Source organism: Phoenix dactylifera, unplaced genomic scaffold, assembly GCF_009389715.1.
Source record: "Phoenix dactylifera cultivar Barhee BC4 unplaced genomic scaffold, palm_55x_up_171113_PBpolish2nd_filt_p 001230F, whole genome shotgun sequence".
In the NCBI taxonomy this organism is placed as follows: Eukaryota; Viridiplantae; Streptophyta; class Magnoliopsida; order Arecales; family Arecaceae; genus Phoenix; species Phoenix dactylifera.
Window position 1 is genome coordinate 113,012 of NW_024068565.1, and position 11,814 is coordinate 124,825.

The window sequence follows — 11,814 nt, forward strand, 5'->3', positions numbered from 1 at the left end:
CATCAACTAGATACCGGAAAGATCCGTTTCTTAAATGGAGGGGGGCAACCTCTGTCTCTTCAGAGGTGCCTTTTGCGAGGCAAACCGTGCATTAGGAAGAGAGACTATGAAATTTCTTTCAAAGCAGACAATACCTCTGAGGAGAAGCAGTCGCCTTCGCTGTCTGAGACCGGTGTGGACGAGGTCGGAGGGTATCAGATCCGTCCGTAGTGCTGGACGCATGGGCCGGAGGCCGATCTCCCTCGACCTCATTAGATATAAATGTAAAGTAGTGATCGCCTAAGCTTAACTTTGCATTACATTGTCACTGTTCTTGCAATAGCTTTGTTCATTGCATTGGCACTAAGAAACGAACTTGTTTCCATTCAACAGTAGTTTAGATCCATCTCTGAACTCCGTACTTTCGAGATAAAGTGACATGTCAAATTTGTTCATTATGTGAACAATTTTGAGACTGCCACTCTACTAATAAATAGTGTTCAAGAGTAGGCATATATGATTATGGTCCTAATGTTGGCAGTAGTTATGCAATGGTCTCGCCCTAAAATGGTTAACAATGGGTTAGTTGAAATGAAAATAATGTAATATATTGTTATATAGTAACTTTATTAGCTATCATAATAACTAGTTCTACTGTGTGGTGTAGTGATATTTTTTTGTTATTTTTAAAGTGATAGAGTCGTGGATCTCTTTCTTTCTTTGGTTGTTTCCTTCTTTCTTTTTGCAGCGGTAGGGTTGGGGCTTACACGAAATTTTTTATAAGCAGAAGACCATGCAAGATATGGTGGAAAAGGAATAGGTCAAATTTATTATCATTGGAACTCAAAAATTTTGTGACTTCTCATCCTGGGATAAGCTGTTTTTAAAGCTATTCTTACAAATTTTCTCATTATACATTAGCAAATAATAATAATTTATAAAAAAAAATTTAATCTTTGGTATTCCTATGATATAGTCTGATGCTTTTCAGTTGATACCCATACAAATAAATATACATTTTCATATAGAAATGCTTATATCATGAATAGCTAGTATGTTGTCGGTAAAAACCTAGCTTGTGCCGCAACTGACTTACTGCTGGATGTCGGTACCTTAGCTATTCTGAATGACATAAAGATGCCCTACTAGCTGGTTCTAAAAGGACTAAGAAAATGGGTCCTTGCCGGTGCAAAAAAGGCAGAAACTTCAAAGCTCTGCTATTCATATCCATGATAATTTATGCAGGTGGGGAGTAATGATATCAACTTCTTTAATATGGACCGGTTTAAATGTAAAGCCAAGCCTAATTGATAAGTGGAACCTGAATGGCCCAAATACAATTTTCTATCCAAAAATATATAAATATGTTTTGGTCATGTCAGTAAAGCTATAATGTCATTAACTTCGATCATAAGTTTCCAATCGCTATTTATGTTGAGTCCAATTAGGGTGGGTCTAAGAGATTGCGAAACAAATGCAACTTATGCTGGATTTAGATCATGTACTCGGATAGGGTTTTGGTTTGGCCAATCCAACAAGCACCTCAGCTCAAATATGTACAACCAAATCAAACTCCATTTGATATTTTCCGAGCTCAGCCACACAAGTTAGTTTACATATGGCCAAACCTAACTCGAGCTTTGGGTGAGGTTGGCGAGGATTAGGTTAACTGTAAGGACTCATATGGGCATGTGTTTAGTTCCACATCGGTTTGATTCATTAGGTAATCTTGGATACTTATACAAGATCAAGCAACCCATAATACTTTTCAACTAATCATTTTGGGTGAGATTCTAGGTTGTTACAAATAGGTATCAGAGCAGACCTGGCCCATTACCTATGTGGACTAGGGAGTACTGCAGCAACAGATCAATTAGGACTAATCACAGATGGATCATAGTGCTGTGATAAATTTGAATGAATTTTGAACCCTTAGCTTGACAAGGATGTCAAGGTTTAAACAGAAGAAAGAATATGTTGAGGACCTGTACAGGCGTGTACATTAGTCCCATACGGTTATTCACTGGATAGATTTTAAGTACGTATGCAGAATCAAAAAACCAAATAATACTTTTCGACTAGCATTTTAGATGAGGTTCTGGATTGTTACATGAACCTAAGCCAAATTGCAACTTTAGGTAGTCCATTTAGATCTTTCTATCGGACTAGATTGAAATCCTGCAGGATACATGAATTAGATCAGCATAACCAACAAAATTATAGGCTACATGCAGGATTTGGTCTGTATCCATAAATTATTAGAAAATAGTTTTGAACCAAGCTGATCTCAATTTTATGGAAGAGAAAAGAAAATCTAGCAGGATTTTTTTAAATGGTATCTAAAGTTGAGGTCCACGTCCGTTTTTCAGAGAGGAGAAGGCCTTTGAGCGTGAGAGAGAGGGGGGGGACGTAAGAAGTGATGACACTTTTGCTTTTAGAAAGCTTTGCTTTTGCTTTTGTGCGTGATTTGGTTTTACAGTGATTGACAGCCTGCTGAGTTCTGCCGTTGGGCAGAGCGTGGCGAGTTGTGGGTGACGAGATGAGAGAGAGCGAGAGCTGAGAGATGAGTCCTTACTTGGAAAATGAAAAAGGCCCGCCATGACCCCACGTAACGCAACGCATGTGGACGTGTTATTATTTTATCCTACCGCATAAAATATTTTAATATAATAAAGTAAGAACGATAAAGGACAGCCCAACGAAGATATGCACGCATAGATCTCGAGTTTCCAACCACTCCTCCGCTCGCGAAACAAAGATGGCATTTGGAATTCCAATGAGTGGTCAAGACTTTAGGGAATGTTGGATTCTCGTTGTGATGGCCAAGCCTCACCATGTAAGATGTAACAACGCAACCACGGTTCCCTATTCCTCCTCTCGTTGCTTCTATCACTCATGCCTCCTCTTATTTTCTGTTTCTTTTAATTGATTTTGTCAACACATCTCATGGCCCTATTCAGCTTGCTTAACAAACACCTTTCATGAGATTTCTCATCAAGCTATGATGATATATTAACCATGGTCCATCTTTCCATCGTTCACCACATAAAATAATATTTTGCAAGTATGAATCTTTATAACACTAGATATTCTCTATTTACTTAATAGTTGAAAATTATTTTTGTTTAATTAATAGTGTTTGCAAAATAATGATGTTATTTTTTTCATTAATCAACTTATTTCTATTATAACTGTAAATAATAACATTATGTGCATTTTTTATTCTCAAATAATCTGGCTCTAGGTAAATTTGAAAGAATAACTATTGTTGAGATAGTTATGATGTTGATGATTGTGCATTTTATTAAAACTGAGTTATGATACAATGCTTCCTCTGGGGTTGCATCAAGCATCATGGGCCGAGAGCTTTAGACAATCATCCTTGTTCGAATTGTCACGCCTCAAATTCGGAACATAATATGGTCATACTACCGAGGGGTACAACAGACGATAACATAAAGCCAAACATTTCATTTAACTTTCAAATTCATCTCAAACAAAATATAATAAATAAAAAATTTAATTTTATTATCCATTAAATGCAACTAACACTGATTCAGAGCGTCTAAATCCAAATATAAATATCAAACCCATAATTCTTAATATTCAGAAAATCATTAACTACAAATTCAATGTAAATTTAAAATACTAAAATTCTTCTATAAAATTATGAAGCTTGCTAGTGCAACTCCAAGTCTAGACCATTCCTTTTTTCTATCGACCCTATTCGTTTGGAGAAAGAAAAATAAAAATAGAGATATATGAGTGACACCGCTCAATAAGTAAATCTTACTCTACCTTACTGATCAAGCATAAATTTTTTCATATCAATAAATCATTTAAGAAAATAACAGATATTACAAAATAAAGCATTTCATAGTACAGTATATTAAAACAAGTCATAAAGCCAATCATGCATGCATAAATTAATCATAATCATTAACATGGTTCCAAGTTCATTTTGCAATAAATCCATAAATTATTCTTCTACCACTTAGCCATATCATAGTTCAAAATATTGTTCACATATATTTATGTTATGGTCACTTTACACCCATGAGAAGGCTTGTATTCGTAATCGACATAGATTTTTGTTTTCATATGACGACTTTATACCCACTCGTAGGGCTTGTGTTTGTATGGATGCTAGCTCTGGGTGTCGATATTTTTAATTCTAGATATGCATACATAGCTATCCGAGAGCTTTTAGAAACTTATATTTTTTTCTTAAAACATGACACATAAATAGATGAAAAAATATTAATGGCGTGATCAGATTCTTTTTTATAACAAAACTCTTTTTATTAAATATTTATAGAACTATTTTTCATAGTAAAGCATGATTTTATACACATATGCTAATCCATAATTTTAAGAAAAATATGAATATTTTCACAAAAAATCTTATATAGAAAAAAATATGATAATTGTAAGATAATAGAAGTGTAAGATGTACTTCCTCCTTTCGCCTAATTGTCAAATTTTACTAGGTAAATTTGCTAAACTATTTAAAAATAATAAAAGTGAGATTAATTTCTATTTCAATGATTTTAATCGAATTAAAATAATAAGGAAGGATATAGTTGGTCGGGTGATAGAGTATGACGACTTCGGATGAGCTAGGTTTAAGCAACTCGGTCAATAAATTAGGGTATTGAACTTGACAAGGCCAAAGTCATTTGATAGAGCTCATCATCAGTGGGTTCCAGGACACTAGTGGGTAGTATCTCGGCCTTAGCGGCGTTTAGTGGTGCCGATTTCTGGCGAACATAGTGACAGACAACTACAAGCTCAACGAAAAAAAGAGGAAGAAGGAAGATCGTTGGCGGAGAATCGTAGAGATGGAAAGGTGTTTATATAGAGGAGACCTAGGGCTCTGATAGCCCTAGATTTCCAATTCTAGGCGGAGTTGCTGAAGAGGAAGAATTACTCCTTCCGGGATCAAGTGCCTCGGGTTTGGACTAGACCTTCACGCTAATTCACCCATTGTCATTGTTTGAGAAATATTCATCAAACTGACACCACACAGGGCTTGTATTTGTCTTTAAAAATATGACAGCTCAAATGAAGGTAAATATCACATTGTCGTGATCGAATACCAAGAATACCAACTACAAATTTTTATGCCAAGGCCTATTGAACCTAGGTGAAAGATAGTGATGGTCCTTAAGGAAATCATGTAGGGTCCCCTACAACATGGTCCCTCCAAGGTCCATGAGCAAAATGTCCTCTTGCCCAGCATCACAAGCTGCTTTTTAATTTTATATATGGTTGCTTTTTTTATAAAAAAAATAGTTGCTTACATGATATGTCCTTTTCTTGTCTTCCATGATGCCCAAAGATTTTCTCTCTCTTACTTTTTATTTTTAAAAATAACCTATTCTCCCAGTGTGGGGACCATTTTTCTCTTCACCCCTACAAACACCTTCATCTATTGAAGATTCTTTAATCTTCCATATCTTTCTCCCCTCATACTTACCCGGCCAAGTGTCTCAACTGCCCTGACCATGGAAATCTGTCCATAATTATCCAGGCTAGCATCTATTCCCTCCTAAAAAGCTTTAGATTTTTTGGATTTTTTAGTTACCCGTTTCCCAATTCAAGCATATCAGGTGCAGGCATGTTTGTTCCCTCCCTTCCCTTTCTCCTTTGCTTGCCACGGTGCTGGGCTTTGTCATGGTTATTGACATCCAGAGGGGAATGAGAAAGCAAGAGTGCAAGCTTCTTCTGAACAAAACGGCCCAAACTAGGAGCCAGAGGTGAAGATGAAACAGCCAACTCATTAATGATCTGATTCGTGACTCCATAGACCATATCTGTGAAGTCCCCAGGGCCCAAACCACCTGGATCTTGTGCCTCCCATAAGGGTGCCTACTTTTGGGAGCTTATTGGTTCGATGGGAGCAAAGAACTGGGAAAATGGACTCTTTCTCATGGTGTTCTTCTGGACCTGGGCTTCTGCAGCTGGTCTTCTCTCCCCTAAAGGTGTGTAATTTGAAGTATTTTTGACATATTTCATGGTTTTTTCCGTTCTTTCCAAATCTTTTTCCACAAAGATGGGCTGTTTTAAGGTGGCTCTTGTTGTTTCAGTGCAAGCTTTGGATGGGTATCAAAGCCTCTCTGAAGATCCTCATAGTGTTCTTGAGAACTGGGATCAGGACTCTGTGGATCCATGCAGCTGGAACCATGAGTTACATGCTCACCAGATTAATCTAGTCATAAGCCTGTAAGTCTACTCCAAAACCCTTATTGCTTTCAGTAAGATCCTTATGGATAAAGTTTTGTACTTGGGTGTACAACTCTTGAGGATAAGAGGTTAGAGATGATATGGAACTTGTTTTGAGGTCATTCTTTTGCAGAGGAAGTCCCAGCCAAAGCTTAATCCGGTACACTCTCTCCAAGTATAGGGAACCTGACAAACCTTGAAACTGTGTAAATTCTCATCTCTGATGATTGATGCCTCTTCTTCTCTCTATTGCTTTTCTTCCCTCCCTTCTTATTGTTATAGTTTGTCTCTCTCTGGTGGGTGGTTTCCCCCTTTTTTTTTTCTTCTTTTTCCAGGCTCTTGCAGAACAACAACATCTTAGGATCACTTCCGGCAGAGATTGGAAAGCTATCAAAGCTTAAAACACTTGATCTCTCAACAACTTACTTCACTGTGAAATTCCCACCTCATAGGCCAACTGGGAAAGCCTTCAGTACCTGTAGCAGACAGTGCCACAAAAAGTGCTAATTACTCTAACTTTAAAATCATACCAAGGTTTTTTTATATGTGGTTGTTGAATCATTTTAATTTGAAATCAGGAGACTTAACAATAAACAGTCTTTTCTGGAGCAGTCCCTCTATCTTTTGGGTAACCTCACAGAGCTAGCTTTTCTTGTAAGTCCAGTGGTTTTCCTTGTGCTTAAGAATTTAATGTTTGTCTTGAAGAAAGTATTAACTGGAGAAGAGATTTCTTTTTGAATTTTATGCTTCAGGGACTTATCTTATAATAATCTGAGTGGTCCTGTCCCTAGATTTCCAGAAGGGCATTCAAGTAAGGCTGTTGGTCTTTACTTTCTGTTTTCTCTTCATGTGTACCACTTCCTTGTGGTTTGCTAAGAAACTGGTGTTAGTACTGGTAGCAATGCATCATTAACTAATTAGGTCATAATTGAGATGGTTACTTTTTTTCTGGGTTGAATTCAAAACATTATTACTAAATGACAATCTAATTTGTATACATCAATATATCTGCAAACCGTATAAAGTGGCCCTCTCTTGTATCAGGGGTGGCAATGATATTTATGATATAGCATGTGGAAGTAAATATTATGGTTGTTTTTTGCATCGACAATTTTTATCTCCTTCTTACTACATATATAGGAAAATGGAATTCTGAACTTATTCTATTGTAAAATTTTCTGCAGCATTGTTGGAAATCCTCTGATTTGTGCTACTGGTTCAGAGCAAGAATGCTTTGGGACGGTGCCCATGCCATTGTCCTATAACTGAACAATTCACAGAGTAATCACTTAGCTCTGAAGACTTCTTATTGCACTTCTCTCTTCTTCACTGAAAGACTTTTCTAAATTCACAGCACAACGATTTTAGCATGGACAAAATCCTCCGTCTGGATATCCTTTTTTCCTCTATCTTGATGCTGTCTACATTTTGCACATTTTATTCTCAAGTGTCTGATAAACATTTGTTTGCTTCTATAATTTTAGTCTAGCAAATTTTCCTGGACTGTAGCCATCAATTTTTCTGCCTGGAATTTTTTTAGAAATTATTCTAGACTTATCTTCTTAGAAGAAATTTCCAGATTTAAAGTACTACAGTTAGTTGATCCCTGTTTCTATGTTTACACTTATCATTTGATTTGCTTGAACTCTTGAATGTGTAGGATATAGGGTATTTCTTCTAACTGTGTATGACTGATCTTATTATTCTTGCTTCTATCATCGATAATCTATTAAGGTACTCCAACCCCAGGAAGATCCAGAAGTCACAAAGTCGCTGTTGCATTTGGGTGCAGCATTGGAGGCATCAGTTTACTAATTCTCAGTATTGGGCTATTTTTCTGGTGGAGGCAAAAACATAATCGAGAGATCCTTTTGATGTTGATGGTTAGTAAGTGATAGAAGATAGGTCGAAAACCAGTGAATCTTTCTATGACTTCTTTCTTAAGATTACCAAGCACAGCACAATACAAATGACTTTGAACTCTAACATTGTTTGTCATTCTTGGCTAAAATTCTCCATCTTTTTTGTTTCTTCAGATCAACATAATGAGAAAGTTTGTTTGGAAACCTGAAGAGGTTTCAGTTCAGGGAGCTCCAGGTTTCCACAATAACTTCAGTAGCAAGAACATTCTAGGAAAAGGTGGCTTTGGAAATGTCTACAGAGGTCATCTTCCTGATGGAACTTTAGTAGCAGTAAAAAGGCTCAAGGATGGAAATGCTGCAGGTGGAGAGCTCCAGTTTCAGACTGAAGTGGAGATGATAAGCTTAGCAGTGCACAGAAACCTACTCAGATTATATGGATTCTGGCATGACTGCTACTGAAAGGCTTCTAGTGTATCCTTACATGTCCAATGAGTGTTGCTTCCCGACTCAGAAGTAAGCTTATGTAGATTATAGTATTTACAGTAGTTATTGTAATTACTGAAATGCTTCTGGAGTTTAAGTCTGCACTACTGAATGATAACGTTTGGTATACTTAACCAATTGATTTAGTAGTCATCAAAAACCTAGGTATCATAGACTGACTACAATTTAGGCATAATTCAAGATCAAGATTTTAATCATTGAAAACAATTTTAATGTCATTATAAGAACCATGACATCCTGAGTGGTAACTGCAGAATAGCGTCATAGCATCATAGATAGTGAAAAGCTCTCCTGATTTTAGAAATAAGGAAGGGCTTTAATCAACAATGAGATTAAATCATGATCACCTTTTTTTTAAATGCAGTTAAGATTTTTCACATGGATGCAAAAGACCCATTTATCTGTGCAACTTCTGCCTTTGCAGGAAAACCACCTTTGGCTTGGACTACTAGAAAGAGGATAGCGCTGGGAGCTGCAAGAGGTCTACTGTATCTTCATGAGCAGTGTGATCCTAAGTAATTCACAGAGATGTTAAAGCTGCTAATATTTTGCTCGATGACTGTTGTGAAGCCATAGTAGGCGATTTTGGGCTTGCAAAGCTTTGGGAAGTCACGAGGGACTCACATGGGTGACATACAAGCAGTTCGGGGGACTTGTGGGGACATATAGCCCAGAAGGTATCTCTCTCAACAGTCCAGTCCTCCGAGAAAAACTGATGTACTTTGGCTTTGGAAATCCTCTACCTTCCATTGAGCTGATAACTGGTCAGACTGCTCTCGAATTTGGCAAGGCAGCCCAAACCAGAAAGGAAGCCGATGGCTTGATGGGTAAAGCCTTCATACTACCCACTCAGAAAAAAAAAAAAAAAAAAAATGAACATCTGAATCGCAGAATGGAACTCACATTCTCCATTGTACTTTATAACCGAAGAATTAGGAATTAGGGGGAAAAAACAAAAATCTCTGGCCTGTCTTACGTCATAATATAGACAATAAAAAAGATTCGAAATCAAAATAAAAAGAAACTCAAATATTAAAATAAGAGATTAGAAAGTCTATTTCTATATCTATCGATGAAAACCCCCATCTATTTTTATTTTAGGTCTCTACTCACCTCGATGGTTATGCCATGATGTCCTTTGAAGTATATATGCGATAAATAGACTCCAGTAACCATGCTATATATATTTGCTTGCTTAAAGAGAATCTCTCTCTAAAAGAAATGGAATGGCTAATTCCACTAAAAAGTCTTTTTTTCACGAGGTATAACTAGCAATTCCTATTTATCTGTTATAGAATCGACCATGGATCAATTCCCCTTTCATTTGGAAGTATTGAATATACCCATAATTCTGAGTTTCATGTTACTTTTCCCAAAACACATGTCAGAGCCGGGGCATCCCATTCAGGTGAAAAAAGTCCATCAAGCAACAGAGCTTGATACCCTCGTGCGACAAGACCTAAGGGACAACTATGATAGGATTGAAGCTTGGAAGAGATGGTCCAAAGTGGCACTGACGGTGCACCCCATACCTCCCTGGCACAGCCCAAAATGCCGAGGTGGTTCGAATGCTCGAAGGTGATGGACTGTGCAGAGAGCATGGGGAAGCCTCTGAGGGAGTCGACGCCCACATGTTCAAGCTTGCCGGAGTTCTCCTCGGAGCGCTGCTTCTCCTGACTTAACTGATGACTCGTCCGCTCCTGGCTCAAGCAATGGAGCTATCTGGACCAAGGTAACTTTCTATGACAATAAAGAGGAACGGCAGATCGGGAAGGATCGCAACCATCTCATTGGAATGAGTCTGTACAGTACCAAATCGCAAATCAAAATGTTGGGATGGCAAATCCTGATCACAGAAGCTTTTGGCATTTTATGTTGGAAGCAACTTTGGTTTGTCTGCCCAGTTAGTGATGAGGAAGATTTCATATAGGCAAGTGTGTTTCTTGTACATAAGTAGCATGTTGAGGTTCTAACATGGAACCCAAAGGGTTCATCATGGTGCAAAAAAGATATGATTCTAGCGTATAGATTAAGCCAAGAACTGGTGTGATTCGTTCATGGGATTTTGTTGTATAAGGATAGCAAGCAAGAATGGTGACAAAGGATCGAGAACACTTAATATAATTCAATCCTGTAGATGGTGAGCTATTTGATGGTGTCTTAAAGTGAGCTTAGCATATTCTTTTAAGAGTTTAAACTGCCCAAGTGCTGCAAGTGCAAAATTTATTGCCAGAATAGTTCATCAGAGAGTTGGATGCCTTTCATGGGTGATGGAATTCATTGCCCAAAATTGTAAGGGAGGGTTGGTAATCCTTTCTCACTCCTAGGAACTATGACATGCTAGAGATGGTTATTAAGTGGAGAAGTTTAAGTAATAGAGTCTTCTTGTTTCTCTGCTTCTTCTCTCAAGAAAGAAGAAGAAAATATTATTCAATAAATACTGTTCTTTATTCCCCATCAATAAAATTTTACTTGCCTCACCAATGTTCATGATGTGGGGCTTGAAGACACGGTATGAATTAATGTCGGTTTCTGGAGCTTTGACGTGCAGCGAGATCAGGGTAGAGATTTGATGAGTTGGGATTCATATCTTGCGGAATTGACTCCATTGGAATTTTGGACTGAGAGATCATAATTAATAAATAAAAATTGTGCACTCCAGCACGTACCGATCCCGGGTTTTTGCTGGATTACTGCAATTAAATGGTATTAAAGCTCTCACAAATCACTTACCTCGTCTATGGTACACAACAAGCTGATTACCCCAATCTCTGTCAACCTCTTCAACCAGTCCACCATTCCAACGTACTTTCGGATGAGAAGGCCAGTGGAAGATTTTATCCAATGTCCAAAATAAGCCCAAAAAATTGTTCTCTGGAAAATAGCATTTAGGACATTGCTTGATAATTATATAAAAGGTCAACTGATTTATACCTATAGTTAACCGGTTTTCACAATGATTTAGATTTTATCATAATCATAAATCACCCTTTATTCTGCTGAAATAATAGAAACTGTTGCTGGAAATTGAACCCGGGGGCCGCCGCGAAGCCGGGGAAGGAGGGGCTTCCGCCGCAGGGGCGGCGATCGACGGCGCTGGAAGGGTGGTCAACGGTGCGCCGGCTGGTGGCGTCCTCCTGGGGGGCAGAGCTCCGCCGCTGGAAGGGTGGTCGACGGTGCGCCGACTGGTGGCGTCCTCCACTGTGGGGTGCGAGTCCTGCAGGAAGAACCGGTGGCCGGGCTT

The 11,814-nt window shown here is 38.1% G+C and overlaps 1 pseudogene; it reads left to right on the forward strand.

Moving 5' to 3' along the window:
• The first annotated feature begins 6,951 nt into the window (after positions 1 to 6,951).
• LOC120108221 lies at positions 6,952 to 10,306 on the forward strand (annotated as a pseudogene).
• The last annotated feature ends 1,508 nt before the right edge of the window (positions 10,307 to 11,814 follow it).